Source organism: Euprymna scolopes, chromosome 43, assembly GCF_053919585.1.
Source record: "Euprymna scolopes isolate OS-2025 chromosome 43, ASM5391958v1, whole genome shotgun sequence".
In the NCBI taxonomy this organism is placed as follows: domain Eukaryota; kingdom Metazoa; phylum Mollusca; class Cephalopoda; order Sepiida; family Sepiolidae; genus Euprymna; species Euprymna scolopes.
In genome coordinates, this window is record NC_136524.1 from 7,784,025 (window position 1) to 7,801,524 (window position 17,500).

The following is a 17,500-nucleotide window of genomic DNA, read 5'->3' on the forward strand; positions in this document are numbered from 1 at the left end:
ATCTGAAGCTATAACTATTATAACCTCCCCTCAAAGTAGTAATATAATAAACTCTAAAAACGAACTGATCTCCTACTGCAAACATATGTCCAAGTTTAAATATGGTAAATTTGAAATCACATAGCTATTAATTTAACCCTTCAAATATATATCTTTTCCCATATTTTTTTTATATATATAATCTTACCTTCTAAGCTTTTTATATTTTTAATTTTATTTGCTTTTTCTTTATTTCTTTGGCCGGTTTTCCATCTGCTGTCTCCGTTTTATGGTATAAGTATACCTATTAATTAAATATATACATCAACCTACCCATTTTTATTCTATGTATTTGTTTACTTATATTTTACTATATGCATTTACATACACATTTGTTTGCCTTATTCCGGAGTTTGTAGATACCGGCCTATCACTCCTCTTATTTTGTATGTAAGTATGTATGTTTTTGTTTAACTTGTATATGTTTTTGGATATGTGTATATATTCATGCATGCGTGTGTATTGTGTGTTATTGTATATGTATACATATATGTATATATATTTATATGCATGTGTGTATGTATATGCATGTATGTGTGCATTTGTGTGTCTGTCTGTATGTATATGTATATATATATGTGTGTATGTGTATATATATAATTTTCTATTTTTTTATTTATTTACTTTCATTCTTTTTTTTTATATACATAACAGACGCCCCATTTCATAAACTTAGCCATTTATTTGTTCTGATCAGTTTTCTTAATTTAATTCTGGGACTTTCACGTGCATATCTAAGCTGACCTAATTATTAACGCTAATTTTCGCGCTTCTTGTCTGGGTCAGTTTGACCTTGCTTTTCAAATTTAAACCTTCACTGCTTTTCGTTTTTTTTTTTTTTTTTTAAACTTAATTTTTTTTATTCATCCAGCCTTGACAGACGTGTTTTTAAATATTCTCTCCAGTACTTTTCTTTTAATGATTTGGAATTCATTCCATTTGCGCTTTTTTCCAAGGAACTCTGCCTTTTTGATTATTTTGGACCATTTGGAATTTACCCATTGGATTGAAATTTTAAATCCGACCGTTTTGGATTTTACCATTTTTGGATTTTTACCCTTCACCGGACTATCCATTCATTTTATCATTTTTCTTTTGCCTCCTGTTCCCCTTACCTCACCTTTTTTTTTTTTTGACCAAGTAAGATCTGTGACTTACTTGTAGTTTCATTAAATACTTTTATATGCAAAATCCGATCCTGCATTTTGCTAATTCCTGCCCTCTGATGAGAAGGAGAGTATTTCTTCGAAACTCTGCGGATTAAGGACTATCCACTTATCTTGTGTTTCCTTTTTTTAAAATTAAATATGTTTTTAACTCTTTTTCAAGATGTCTTTTAACATGTTTTATTAATCATTTGCTCATATTATAAGCTCTATTTCCTTTTCGGTTTTATTGAGCTTTTACATCTGGCTGAGTTTATTTTACTTGTAAATATTAACTCTTTAATATTTATAATATATTTTAAGTTTACCATTTTGATTACCTTGGTAAACTTATTGTAATTTATATATATATATATATATATATATATATATATATATATATATATATATATATATATAGATATATATATATATAGATAGATAGATAGATAGATAGATAGATATATCAATCTATCTTTAATCTCTCCTTTACACATGGCAAACTTTTATATATATTTTATATATACTTGATTCTCAACATCTTGGAAAACTGTTATATATATTTGTATTTAAAATTCAGACGACCAGTGTTCTGCATCTCAGTAGAGACGAATCAGTCTTCTGTTCATCATGAGTAACTTGTTTAAATCTGTGAAGTTGTAAATCACCTCAACAAAACCAGCCTATTCAATGTAAGCAATATGGATTTCGTCCTGCGAGACCTACAGCTAATATGGTGATTGTAATATCACAAAGGATCAGTGAATCTTTTTATGGGGGCTTCATTTCTAGAGCAATAGCTTTCGGCATAACAAAAGTTTTTGATAGGGTTTGGTAAAGAGGTCAATTTGACAAGCTTGATAGTTATGTAATATCTGGAAATGCCTTTTCAACCATTAAATACTTTAATAGGTTTATATAAGTAGTTGTTGATGGGCAGCTTACATAATCATCTATGACAACACTTCGAAGAGCATTCATGATCAAGATTTTTATGCTTCACTCTGTTCTAACCATGAGCATGTGGTTCAATGGGGAAAAGGTGGCTGGTTACTTTTAATATGTATAAGAACAAGTTTCTCTTCTTTCATCACCAACACTCTGATACTCACTTTGTCCAAATTGAATGAATGACTCTCATCTTGGCGAATCACCTTGGAAAAATACTCCAAAAAAAAAAAACTAACTTTGACACCTCTATCTATATAAGTCAGATACATCATAAGATGGAATGCTGCTGTTCTTTTTAACAGAAAAGACGTTGCTAGTTATTCTCTACTCTATCGATGCTTTTATGGTCGGTGCTCGACTGAACTTCAATCTTTGGTCCTCTCTATCTATAAAGCATTTATAGCAAAAACAATTTATAGTCAATAAACTACCTTTCTCCCTCTCTACTTTAATTCAAGCAAAACTTTCATGGATAAAGTTTCTTACCAAAAACTGTCTGTCTGTAAAACACAATATCACAGGGTTGCTTCTCAGCTGATTATAGCATTACTGTTTTCAAGTCCAATGTAAATAAATTCTTATTATCGTGCTCTTAAATAATCAATTTCTCACCACTTACTATCATTGTTAGAAATCCACTCACTGCTTCACCAACCAAACTGTCAAACTTGATAACCCTTATCCTCGAATGGCACTTGAGACTTAATAAGTAGTGCTATATTTGTAAAAAAAAAAATTGTTTATAGCTTTAGTGCAAATATTGTAAATAACTATTTGAAATTTTAAATATTAAATATTGAACATTTCACTCGGATTACAACATTTAATCCACCTGTATTCTGTTGTTATGGCAACAGAAAGATGGGGTTGCATCCGATCTCCTTCTTCATCAGTTCTTTCTGCTCAGTTTCACCTACAACACCTTTCCTTCGTGGTCTTTCTCTGCTCCATCCTTTCTTGCCCGTGCTCTCTACCCCCTTCTTTTTATCTGTCTTTATTTCCGCAATTTCAAAATGTCTTGATGTAACTATATTCTGCTGACTATCCAAAATGTCTACCAGCATGTACTTCTCCCCCCCCCCTCCATTAACTTTGTTACATTAATTCAGAAGTAATTTAATGCTACTTCCTTCTCCTGATGCTATCGACATATCTCTCTTTCTCATTTCCTAACCTTCTTTAACTCTCCCTTTCTGTACTCATCTCCCTACCTATGTCTCTTTCTACTTCACTCATTTCTCTCCTTTCAGTTTCAAGTCCAAAGCATTTTAACGTTCTCCATTTATCTGGATCTTCTAAAGCATCCACTTTCAGCATCTCTGTCTCTGTCTCTGTTTCTGTCTCTCTCTCTCTCTCTCTCTCTCTTTCTATTTATCTCTCTACTTTATCTCGTCCTCTCTCTCTCTCTCTCTCTTTCTAGCCCTCTCATTCTCTACTCATCCCTTTCTCTCTCCACCTCCCTCACTATTGTGCAAATCACGTTTCCTTTGTCCCATATCTGAACACTAACTCTCTCATCTTCCTCTCTCTCTCTCTCTCTCTCTCTCTCTCTCTCTCTCTCTCTCTCTCTCTCTTTCATCTTAAATTCTAAAGTATTTTAATGTCCTTCCTTCAATCGAATCTCTGAAAACGTCCACTTTCAAAACCCCAGTCTCTTCCCTTCCTCTCTCTCACACATTTCACTTAGATGCCGACATTTAATCCTCTTTCTGTATTTCTGTTGTTATGTCAACGAAAAAGGTGTCGATTCTGCTAATTGCATTTTCTTAGCAGGATTTTGCATCTGGTCTCCTTCAACTCTTTCTTTCCTCATACATTCACCTAAAACACCTTTTCTCTCCTGGTCTACACCTCTGCTTCATATTATCCCCCCCCCCCACACACACACACATCCTTTCTGTCCGTCTTCGTTGCTTCAATTCCAAAGTATTTTAATGTTTTTTCTTTCCCCTGGTCTTTCCAAGCATTCACCGACATCTCTCTCTCTCTCTCTCTCTCTCTCTCTCTCTCTCTCTCTCTCTCTCTCTTTCCATATATTTCTGCCTCTTTCTCTTGTACCTCTTTGTGCAATTCATGTTTTATCTCAAATCTCTTAGCTCTCTCCCTCCCCGCCCTCTCTCTCTCTGTCTTTGATTTTTAGTTTCAAAATATTTTAATGTCACTTTCTTCAACTGATCCTCTCAAAACGCCTACTTTCAAAATGTTCATGCCCCTCTATCTTTCTCTCTTTATCTTCCCCCCCTCTCTCTCTCTCTCTCACGCTCGCTCTTTTCTTATTTCTCTCTATTATTTCTTTAGCTACTACTCGTTATGTATGTCTCTCTTTACACTATATTTTCCTTCCCTTATTTCCTTTACATTTTTCCACCATTTCTCTCTCCTTCGTCCTTTCATTCTCAAAAGGCCAGTTTACTACTACCCCCTCTCTCTATGTCTCTCTTCCCTTTCCCTCCCTATCTATCTATCTATCTATCTATCCATCTATCTATCTATCTATCTATCTATCTATCTATCTATCTATCTATCTATCTATCTATCTATTCAATTCTTTTCTTTGGTTCCTTTCACTTGCTTCCACTATTTCTTTCCATTTCTTCCTTTCCTCCAGTCAGAAAAAAAAGTCATTCAATTCTCTCTCTCTCTCTCTCTCTCTCTCTCTCTCTATCTATCTATCTATCTATCTATCTATCTCTCTCTCTCTGTCTCCTCTCTCTAAAAGTGGATATTTCACTTTAACGCAAACGAATCACCCATTTCTGTTGTCAGAAAGACAAAGAAGACGTTTTATATTTTGTATTTCATTCCCGTCATCAATTGTTCACACCTTTATCTACAACACCTTTGACTGTAAGTATTCTCCCATTCTCTCTCTCTCTCTCTCTCTCTCTCTCTCTCTCTCTCTCTCTCTCTCTCTCTCTCTCTCTCTCTCTCTGTGTTCTTGTTGTGGCTCTGTATGCTGGCAATAATCAAGATTAACAAAAGTAAGTTATAAAAGTACACGTCATGATTCCGAAGACATAATTATCACAAATAGCTGACACAACATTCAGTATTTATTGCCTTTGAGTCCATTTATTCTTGAAATAGACAGATCAGCTCACGCCACAATCCTCTTTTAAGCCGTAAATATCCTTTTCTCTTGAGTTGATTTCCATGAATTCTGTATTTTTTCTTTTTCTTTTTGATGTTTACATTTGAGGAAGTACTTATGATACTAATGACTCGAGCGTGTCAAACGCAAAATTCCATCAATTCTTCTTTCGTAGTTATGCTCTACAGAATCGGTATATCTTTTCTTGATTTCGTTTAAATGTTTCTTAAAAGTAGATTTTGGTCCTTTCACAATATATAGAACATATTCCCAATTCTTTTATCGACGATTGTGATTTCCCCAAATCACTTGCTATTCTTAAACATTTAGAAAATAATCTTTTCTTCGATTTTAAAATTTCCATTTTGACTTGACATTTTTTTTTTTCGTTCCAGTTTCCAATGCTTTAGTAGCGATCTGTCGAACATCGTTATTGTATTTCTTATGAATGTAGCTTCTGCTGGTCACATGCAAGATGGAACGGTTTCATTTGGAAGGCATTCTCATCTTCATTGTTGTTGTTGTTGTTGTTTCAGCACGTTTTGCCCAACTCATCTTCTGTCCTTCTTCAGATGATTAACAGCAACAGGACAGGAATGCCGAGTCTTGTAATTTATATTACTGCCTTCCATAGTTGTTGTTTCGCTATGTTTTGGCCAACTAATCATCTGGCCTGTTTAGATAGGATTTAAACCGGTATCTTCAGACAATGCTCACCTGGAACCGTAGAGACTCAACGCCTCTTATGACAAAATAAGTCGTGAACCCGGGGGAGTAGACTTAGTTGAGACGTCCTGGGAATGGCAAACAGCTCCCCGGGGGAATAAACGATATTACGATATCAAATTATAGGCACATCAAAAGGTCGATATGGATTCGACAATAACCGGCTGGCATGGGTCACTTCTTGAGTCTGCTTTGCGTTGTTACAGACAGCGTTTCCATCCTCGGCATTAAATGGCAGAAACCACATGCTGAAATTTAACAGATGCATAAAAAAAACGAGCAAATGTATTTTTATGAAAATATATAATTTATTTTACATTTAACACTGGTGCAGCATACTTAGTTAAGACCCGTTGAGACCTGACACATGCAGCCAAACTGCTATGTGCATCTGTCGCACGCAAATTGCAAGTTTCAACTGTTTAAAAAATACAATTATAATTCATTTCTCTTCTCTGCACTCATTGAAAGAGAGGGAGAGAGAGAGTGAAAGAGAGAAAAAGAGAGAAAGAGGGGGGAGAGAGAGAGAGAGAGAGAGAGAGAGAGAAATATACGTTTTAACGCACGTTTTGTTTTTCAAATTCAGATGTCAGCATGGCTGACTTTACACTGTACACCGAATTCATAAACATCTGTCAACTGAATTCAATGTGCACCGAATTTATAAATTTATAAACATCTGTCAAGTGTCAGCCTTTAAAAATGTGAAATCACTGAGATGTGTGTTTTTGCCTCCCCGCAAGTAAAGAACTAGTTCTCCACAAGGTTAATCAATATAGAAGCTCTCAGCTCCCCCAAAAAGGGAGCTTCATTCTGTCACACTCTATACAATGTGCCACGAAGATTAGATTTTTATAAATCCAAATGTTCCGTTTTTATCTGGTCTTCCATTGCCCGTAACGAATTGTGCTTTTTTTTAATCTTTTGAGATGAGGTTTCATAATTTGTGCATTCCTTCTTTTTTGCAGACTGTTATCCTCATCTTCATTGTTGTTGTTGTCGTTTCACCACGTTTCAGCCAACTAATCCTATATACCTAAAGAAAACCATGTATGTATGTGTATATGCATATAGAAAATTCTATATACCTACAGAAAATCATGTATGGCTTTCTTCATGGGAATAACTTCCGCTTTTTTAACATCCTTTTAGAAGTGTCGATAAATCGTTCTACCTGACCATTGCTTTTTGCACGATACAGCGCGATTGTGAAGTGTTCCACTAGAAACGACTGACAAAACATTTTGAATTCACTGAATGTGCATTAAATATCCGATACTACACAATCCACGTCTCCAAAATGTTTTTTTTTACATAGGCGTCATAACATATCAAGGCCGATAGGCCACTCAAGGATAAGGGTTAAAGAGTGTACAGTAGTCAAAATGACAATATAGTAATCGATAGTAATGGAAGTTCAGTAAATTTGTTAATAAGTGGAACGGCTCATCAGAAACCTGTTCACGTTGGACTTGAAGACAACCATACTATAGACAGCTGGAAAGCAGGAAAACGGAAGACAATTTCACAGGCGTGCAGATCTAAGAAAGACGCCTTGATCATGGAATCTATGTTTAGGTTTAGGCACACATAAAGAGTGGGGGGAATTATTGATAGTGTTTTCAGCTAGAAGAGTGTTTCTTGTGAAAGTTTGGCGTGGGGGGGACCATAGATTGAAGCTCAGTTGAACACTTTCCATAAATATAACGATAAAGCAGAGACAAACTCGCAACATCTCTTCTGTGAGATAGAGGTGCAGCGAAGAGAAAAGGACATCTCCCACCAGGCCACGAAGTCTATTTTGAACCCTATCAAGGCAGGACAAGTCTTTTCTAGCAGCTCCTGCCCATATGTGGCAACAGTACTCCATCCTTGGACGTATCTGGCTCTTATATAGATAGAGAATTGCATCAGCAGTGAGATATCTACTGGATCGATAGAAGGATCCCACCATTTTTCCAGCGGCCTTGGCAACAGATTTGATGTACATATTCGATTTAAGATCAGGAGTAGAGGTCAAACCCAGAAGCTTGTCAAAACATGAGGCCTCCCCAAGACGAGAGCCATTCATTTCAATTGATGCCAGATGGCGATCAGAACGTTGATGATGTAAAGATAGAAGCTTGGTTTTAGATGCATTAAAAGTAACCAGCCATTCCTTTCCCCATTGTACAACGTGATCAAGATCAGAGGAGAGAGAATTGGAGAGAACTTGGTCGTTTACTGTCTTAGATGTGCTACCATAGATGGTAGTGTCGTCAGCAAAAATGTCTACGAATGATGAAAGGATGTGATTTGGAAGATCATTAATGTAGATCAGGAAAAGAGTTGGGCCCAGGATGGACCCCTGAGGGACTCCAGCATTAATACTGTGAGCTTCTGATTTTTGCCCATCAACTACTACTCTTATGAACCTATCAGAGAGAAATGATTTAATAATTGAGAAGACATTTCCAGCTATACCATAGCTGGAGATCTTGTGAAGTAAACCTTTATGCCATACTCTATCAAAGGCCTTTGATATATCAAGAGCAATTGCCCTAGAAAGGTAGCCTCCGTGGAGAGATTCGCTAATCCTATGAGATATAACTGTAAGCACATCTGCTGTAGATCTAGCAGAACGGAAACCATATTGAGTGTCACTAAGAAGGTTATTTTTGTTGAGATGGTTGATTACTTCACTATTTAACACAGATTACAGCAACTTACTTATGACGCACAGGAGACTTATTGGCCTGAACTGAGAGGGGAGGGGATGAACGATCACCTGAATTCTTAAATACAGGGCACACTGATGAGATTTTCCAGTGTGATGGGAAGCAATTCTCCTTAAGACAACGTTTAAACAGTTTTGTAAGAATGGGCGCTAGTTCTGGTTGAAGTTTTTTGAGTACTATAATTGGAATACCGTCAGGGCTGGTTGCTTTACTGGAATCAAGGTTTTTGATTAACTTAGCAACATCACGTACAGATATTTGTATATCACATAGCGTGTTTTCTGATACAGGAGGAAATATTGGAGGTTGGCGGCCTTGGCCGCAAAGGGTAGAATTAGCTGCAAAGTTCTTGGTAAAGAGTTTGGCTTTGTCTGCTGACGAGATTAACTCAGGTCCATTGATGATAGTTGGGATAGAGCACACGCTTCTGTTTAGGATTTTGTATGCTGTTTGCCAAAACTGGTGGGAACCAAGCCGCTGCTCAGCTACTTTGAACTTGATGGACTAAGCATATAACTCTCTTGCGTTCTTTATTACTTTCTTACAAATGTATGAACAATTAACGCAGAAACAAAATTGTTGTTTCTGTTGTTGTATTTGTTTACACTTAAATATCTCTGATCATTTAATAAGGATATCCATTGTAAACAGATGATAGAACCAATAGTCCAGCAAAGTCAATATGGATTCTCGACCATGTTGGCCCGTTTTCTGGCAGAGTTTGAATTTTATAGAAGGCGATTTACATGATCCCACTGCATTATTGATATCTCGATTCATTTTTATTCAGTAGACGTAATCATGCAATTATGCAAGATTATTCATCTGTAATATGCCTGGACGCTAAGCAGGAAAACCTCGGTCAATACGCTTTTTGGAATGTTGCCGGAATGACTACTCAATCAATGTACGTTATTACATCGTCACAGATTGAGTATACTTCCCGAATTTTTGGTTCTTTTGATTACGTTCTTTTAAACACACACACACACACACACACACACACACACACACACACACACACACACACACACACATATAAAATAAAAGTGAACGTGTCTGTGTGTTTGCGTGTGTGTGTGTGTGTGTGTGTGTGTGTGTGTGTGTGTGTGTGTGTGTGTGTGTGTGTGTGTGTACGTTTCCCTACACAATAACTCTGTTTAATTTTTAGTCTACAGACTCAAAATTTGATATACCGGGTACTAAGATTTGGGAAAATCGATGTGATCGGTTTCGGCCAGAAATTTGGCGATTAAGGTGTCAAATTCAATGATTTGACCTTTGAGAACTCTACCAAACTCCTCTGACAATTTTGGATCTACGCACTTGAAATTTTAGATTAACGTTCCTTGGGCATGGATCTAACTTAATAACTTGATTTGAGCCCAAAACAATAAATTTTAAGGGGTCATAATAGGGGTCAAAGTTTAAAAAAATTGACCTCTGCGGTCTCTTCCAAATTACTCAGACAATTTCTGGTCTAAATATTTGAAATTTTACATAAAGGGTATTCAGAGATAGAGCAAGCTTTTTCATCAGTTTGGGTGAAAAATTTTAGTTACCAATATATAAATGTATGTATGTATGTCTGTTTGCATGTCTGCCTTAAACTTTTAATAGAGGCGATGGATTTTACCAAGATCAGTATCGTTTTAAAGTTCGACCTTTCATACGACAAATATCTTCCCTTTCAACTAGGCACTTTTCTAGGGGGGGTTCACTTTTTTCGCCGATATTTTAAAAAATTATCCTCTCCTTTAGATTGTCTAGCCTTAATTTAAAATTTAATTTAAAAAATTTTTTTTAAAAAATGTCGCTTCCGGTTTGGCGGTGGTCGTAACAGCATAAACGTTAAGTTTTACCCCGTTCTTTTCCTCCTTTGCGGTACGGGTTCAAGCCTGCCTTCCTACTACCACTTTTTTTTTTTTTTGCTCAACATACACATCCAAACACCCGGGCAACGTCGGGCTGAAATGCTAGTATATATATATATATATATATATATATATATATATATATATATATATATATATATATATATATATGTTATAAAATCATCGTTTATCCGTTCAAGTGTCACCAGAAATTCTTACGACAGTACACAAAATGTTTTCCATTTCTACTTCTGCAGATTTCGGTATATAAAAAATTCTCTCTAGATTTTCAGTACTCTCAATCTTTTGGGATAACCGCCTCAATGTATATTGCATTATCGCAACAGCCGCTTACCATTGATTACTTGCTGATAACGACCATTGGTCTTCTCTAGGATTTCGGTAGCAATAAGCCTCCTCAGTCTCCAAGTACTCTCCACGCTCTTCCAATGGAGGTTTGATTAGTGCTCCGCTCCCTCGATATTTCCATCCTCCTTGAGCCTTCATGACTATTTTGTGTGGCATCAGTCGAGGCTGGTGCCTTTTATTTTTGTTAAATTTATTGCAATTACTATACATCAATTAACAAAGGTCTCTCTCTCTCTCTCTGTCTCTCTCTCTTTCTCTTTCTCTCTATCTCTCTCTCTTATGCTTTCTATCTATCTTTCTATCTGCTTGTTTCTCGCCTCTTTATCTTTCTACCTCTCTCCGTCTTTACTCTTCCCTTTCTCTCATTCATCCCTTCTCTCAACACCAAATCTCTCACTTTCCCTTTCATTTTCATCTTTAATTCATAAGTATTTCTTCATTCCACCAAACCTTCGAAAACATCCTCTTTCAACCTCTCTTTCTCTCTATCTACCACTTCATCTCTCTCTCTCTCTCTCTCTCTCTCTCTCTCTCTCTCTCTCTCTCTCTCTCTCCTCTCTCTCCGTGCCTTCCTCTACCCCCTTATATCTCTCTTTCTTCTCTTAATATCTCTCTTCCTCTACCTCTTCTTTCTCTCTCTCTTTTTTTATCAACCCCGTTATCTCTCTTTGCCTCCTTCTATCCCTCTTACATTTCTCTCTCTACCTCTTCTCTACGTCTCTCCCTCTCCCTCTCCCTCCCCCTCTCTCTCTAGACGTGCGAATTTCACTCGGATGCCGACATCTAATCCACTTTTGTATTTCTGTTGTTATGTCAACAAAAAGGTATTGACTCTGCTAATGGCGTCCCTTGCAAGATTTCGCATCTGATTATCTTCTTCAACTTTTCCTGTTTTCACACTTCGACCTACAACACTTTTTCATTCTTCTCATTTACATCTCACACTCTTTCTCTCTTCATCTCTCATTCTACCTATCGATGTTTCTTCAATTCGTAAGTATTTCAATGCTACTTCCTTCTGATTCTCATGACCCTCTTTCTCATTCCCTACATATCTCTACCTCTCTACCTCTCTTTCTATACTTCACTACCTGTTGCTTTCTAGTTCACTTATTTTTGTGCAAATCATGTTTATCTGTCCCTTCCTTCACCTCAACCTTAAGTCGCTCACCTCCATTCTCTCTCTCTCTCTCTCTCTCTCTCTCTCTCTCTCTCTCTTTCATCTCCAATTGAATGAGAAAGAGATAAAGAAGAAGAAGAAGAAGAAGAAGAAGAAACGGAATAAAAAAGTTTAAATAAACAAGGAAGGTAGAGAGCGAGAAAGAGAGATCTTTGTTAATTGATGTATAGTAATTGCAATAAATTTAACAAAAATAAAAGGCACCAGCCTCGACTGATGCCACACGAAATAGTCATGAAGGCTCAAGGAGGATGGAAATATCGAGGGAGCGGAGCATTAACCAAACCTCCATTGGAAGAGCGTGGAGAGTACTTGGAGACTGAGGAGGCTTATTGCTACCGAAATCCTAGAGAAGACCAATGGTCGTTATCAGCAAGTAATCAATGGTAAGCGGCTGTTGCGATAATGCAATATACATTGAGGCGGTTATCCAAAAAGATTGAGAGTACTGAAAATCTAGAGAGAATTTTTTATATACCGAAATCTGCAGAAGTAGAAATGGAAAACATTTTGTGTACTGTCGTAAGAATTTCTGGTGACACTTGGACAGGTAAAGCGATCAACGATGATTTTATATATATAAAAAAAATGAATACGTTTAAAAGAATGTAATAAAAAAAACCCAAAATCCGGAAGCATATTCAATCTGTGATGATGTAATAACTCGGGCTATAACAACAGCATATTATTTTCATTGTTTTGACTCTTGAGTGAGTGTCCGTTGATATCTTATATGCTTTTATATAGAGTGATGCGGTTCTCGGTTGATTAACTGTGTCTAACTGTGTCAGATATATACTCGAGAGTCAAAACAATTAAAAGAATATGCTGTTGTCATAGACCTAGTAATAACGTACACTGATCGAGTGGTTATTCCGCCAACATTCCAAAAGGCGTATTGACCGAGGTTTTCATGCTTAGCGTCCAGACATATTACAGATGAATTTTTTTTAACTTTGACCCCTATTATGACCCCTTAAAATTTATTGTTTTGGGCTCAAATCAAGTTATTAAGTTAGATCCATGCCCAAGGAACCTATATCTAAAATTTCAAGTGCGTAGATCCAAAATTGTCAGAGGAGTTTGATAGAGTTCTCAAAGGTCAAATCATTGAATTTGACACCTTAATCGCCAAATTTCTGGCCGAAACCGATCACATAAATTTTCCCAAATCTTAGTACCCTGTATATCAAATTTTGAGTCTGTAGACTAAAGATTAAACAGAGTTATTGTGTAGGGAAACGTACACACACACACACACACACACACACACACACACGCGCAAACACACAGACACGTTCACTTTTATTTTATATATATATGTGTGTGTGTGTGTGTGTGTGTGTGTGTGTGTGTGTTTAAAAGAACGTAATCAAAAGAACCAAAAATTCGGGAAGTATACTCAATCTGTGACGATGTAATAACGTACATTGATTGAGTAGTCATTCCGGCAACATTCCAAAAAGCGTATTGACCGAGGTTTTCCTGCTTAGCGTCCAGGCATATTACAGATGAATAATCTTGCATAATTGCATGATTACGTCTACTGAATAAAAATGAATCGAGATATCAATAATGCAGTGGGATCATGTAAATCGACTTCTATAAAATTCAAACTCTGCCAGAAAACGGGCCAACATGGTCGAGAATCCATATTGACTTTGCTGGACTATTGGTTCTATCATCTGTTTACAATGGATATCCTTATTAAATGATCAGAGATATTTAAGTGTAAACAAATACAACAACAGAAACAACAATTTTGTTTCTGCGTTAATTGCTCATAAAGTTTGGAGACGTGGAATGTGTAGTATCGGATATTTAATGCACATTCAGTGAATTCAAAATGTTTTGTTAGTCGTTTCTAGTGGAACACTTCACAATCGCGCGGTGTCATGCAAAAAGCAATGGTCAGGTAGAACGATTTATCGACACTTCTAAAAGGATGTTAAAAAAGCGGAAGTTATTTCCATGAAGAAAGCCATACATGATTTTCTGTAGATATATAGAATTTTCTATATGTATGTACACATACATACATGGTTTTCTTTAGGTATATAGGATTAGTTGGCTGAAACGTGGTGAAACGACAACTATGAAGATTAGGATAACAGTCTTCAAAAAAGAAGGAATGCACAAATTATGAAACCTCATCTCCAAAGATTAAAATTTTTTTGAATTTTCTTTCAATTTCATCTAGAATTACTAGGGGAATTTATGCTTATATGAATAAATAATTGCTATATATAAGCTTTTTTTTAAGAGGATACACTAAGTAAAAAAAACGCATTATAATTTATTAAATTTTATTTTTCATCTTCAATTTTTCCTATTTTTTTAATTGCTCTATCTACTATATTGAGCTTTATTTATTATTTTTATTGGTGTGATACCATAAGTACCCCATCTCACCTTATATATAAGAGGTGGTTAAAAGTCCATGGGAGGTGGTTAAAATTTCTCCTGTTTTTTTCTTCTACCTGAATGGAGGGGTGAAGTTGATTTTCCCACTCTGGTATGAGAAGCATGTACCAGTCGACAGAGAAGAATGTATCTAAGAAAAATGAATTAAACATTTTGATATTTTTTAAGATTTAAAATAATTCAAGAAAAAAGGAATTTATTTTGATTTATTAAAACTATTTTTACAGAGAGATCAATAAATACAGCCACAACCAGCAGTTTAAGAGCATCACTGCATAGACAGTTGATTTTTAATTACTTAAATTTGAAATCAAGTTTGACTTTAAGTAAATCTTATTGATATAAAAAAAATGCCAAATATATATAATTATAAAACTCAAATGACCTTGTAACGAGTGATGCAATCCACTTTCCGGCTTACGACATCCGGTTGCGCATACACGCATAAATATTAAGCAATAATAACGTAAACAAATCAACAAAAATCGCTTCTTTTGCAGATTTTGATCTGCGCACTGAAATATTAACGTTATTATTTCGAAATTATTATTTAACATGGGAAGAGTTGGGGTGTTTTGCAACTATTCTTTATTACAACTATACTGTCGCTATTTTCTTACAAATAAACAGCTTTAACCCGTTGACAAACATAAGAACAATTGTAGTAAAGCCAAGACTACTACTACTACTACTACTACTACTACTACGCTCTATCCATCCCTTTCCTTCTTTCTTTTTTATTTTTGTTTACATTTCTAGATACAAAATAGTTGCGTGAGAACGATGAATTTGTTGACACATTTACTAATCTGTTTCAATATTAGCTTTATTTTATTTTATTTATTTAGGTTTTATTTTTTGCTTCAGTTTTTATTAATCATTTTTTTTTTAGATCTTAAGTTTCTATAACTTGGCTGAAGGATTCCAATATGGGGTTTTCATTCTTATATTTCTCATTGGTAGATTCATGTGCGTTTTTGCTGCTAAATGACTTTCGTCAGCGTTCGATTCGTAGGAAAATCATGTTTAATTTTCGATTTTTGAGCGATTATTCGGAAAAATAGGCAACTTTACACGAATGGGGATGTTTTTTTTTTCATGTTTGAGTGACCCGTCCGTGATTTTTCATTTTAATATATTGTCATATAAATGTTTCTGTTATGTCAAAAAAAAACTATTTTCTTTACGTCACAAGTGTCACGCTCATACATGAATTCCATAGCTAATATAACATACTGACCCAACGGGTCACGGGTAGTCTAGTATATTTATATATATATATATATATATATTTATATATATGTTTATATATATATTTATGTATATATATTTATATATATTTATATATATATATATATATATGTATATATATTTATATATATATTTATATATATTTATATATATATATTTATATATATATATTTATATATATATATACTAGCATTTCAGCCCGGGGTTACCCGGGTGTTTGGTGGTGTATGCTGAGCAAACAAAAAAAAAACAACAAAAAACAAAAACAAAAAAAAACGGTCAATTTTTTTTAACTTTGACCCCATTATGACCCCTTAAAAATTATTGTTTTGGGTTCGAATCGAGTTATTGAGTTAGATCCATGTTCAAGTAACCCATATCTAAAATTTCAAGAGGAGTTTGGTAGAGTTCTCAAAGGTCAAATCGTTGAAGTTTGGCCCTTTAACAGCCAAATTTCTGGCGGAAAACCGATCACATAGATTTTCCCAAATCTCAGTACCCTGCATATCAAATTTCGAGTCTGTAGACTAAAAATTGACAGAGTTATTGCGAAGGAAAATGTACACAGACACACACACACGCAAACGCACACACACACACACACACACACACACAGACACGTTCACACACACACACACACACACACACACACACATATATATATATATATATATATATATATATATAATTTTATTTTATCGACAATTCCTTTCTGTTGCAAGTTTAGAATATAATTGTCTATAATACCAACTCTATTATAATCTCAGCTCAATGAATTTTCAAAAGAGTTTTCAGAGAATATATACGTAAATTGAATAAAATCACAACCTACATAAATAGAAATTCACTTATTTTGTCGTTAAGCTCTTACATACGCTGGTACTGAAACATACCTTGGATCAACTGGTTGCAAGTTTAAGCAGCGTTATAGTAACCATGTTGCATCATTTAAAATAATTAGAAATAATGTGAATAATATTGATAGAACCAACCAAACTAATAACCAAATAAAGAACAACCTGAATAAAAATATGAAAATTAAAAACGATACTGCCCTTGGGGAAAGGGTCAGAGATCTCATAAGTAAAAACATAAAGTATGAACTAAAATGGTCCATTATAGGGAAAGCAAGAAAATATTATATAAATATTTATATATATATTTATATATATATTTATATTTATATATATATTTATATATACATTTATAATTATATATATATATATATAGATATTTATATATATATATATATATTTATATATACATTTATAATTATATATATATATATATATAGATATTTATATATATATATATATATTTATATATATATATATATATATATTTATATATATATATATATATATATATATATTTATATATATATATATATATATATATATATTTATATATATATATATATATTTATATATATATATATATATATTTATATATATATATATATATATATATTTATATATATATATATATATATATATTTATATATATATATATATTTATATATATATATATATATATATTTATATATATATATATATATATATATTTATATATATATATATATATTTATATATATATATATATATATATATATTTATATATATATATATATATATTTATATATATATATATATATATTTATATATATATATATATATTTATATATATATATATATATATTTATATATATATATATATATATATATATATATATT

At 34.0% G+C, this 17,500-nt stretch overlaps 1 long non-coding RNA gene across 1 annotated transcript in view; it reads left to right on the forward strand.

Moving 5' to 3' along the window:
- The first annotated feature begins 4,811 nt into the window (after window positions 1–4,811).
- The window catches only part of LOC145268160 (uncharacterized), a 110,816-nt gene continuing 98,127 nt past the window's right edge, over window positions 4,812–17,500 (forward strand). The window contains exon 1 of the long non-coding RNA XR_013864855.1: window positions 4,812–4,982. This is a non-coding gene — a long non-coding RNA (uncharacterized LOC145268160). The remainder of the gene's footprint in view (window positions 4,983–17,500) is intronic.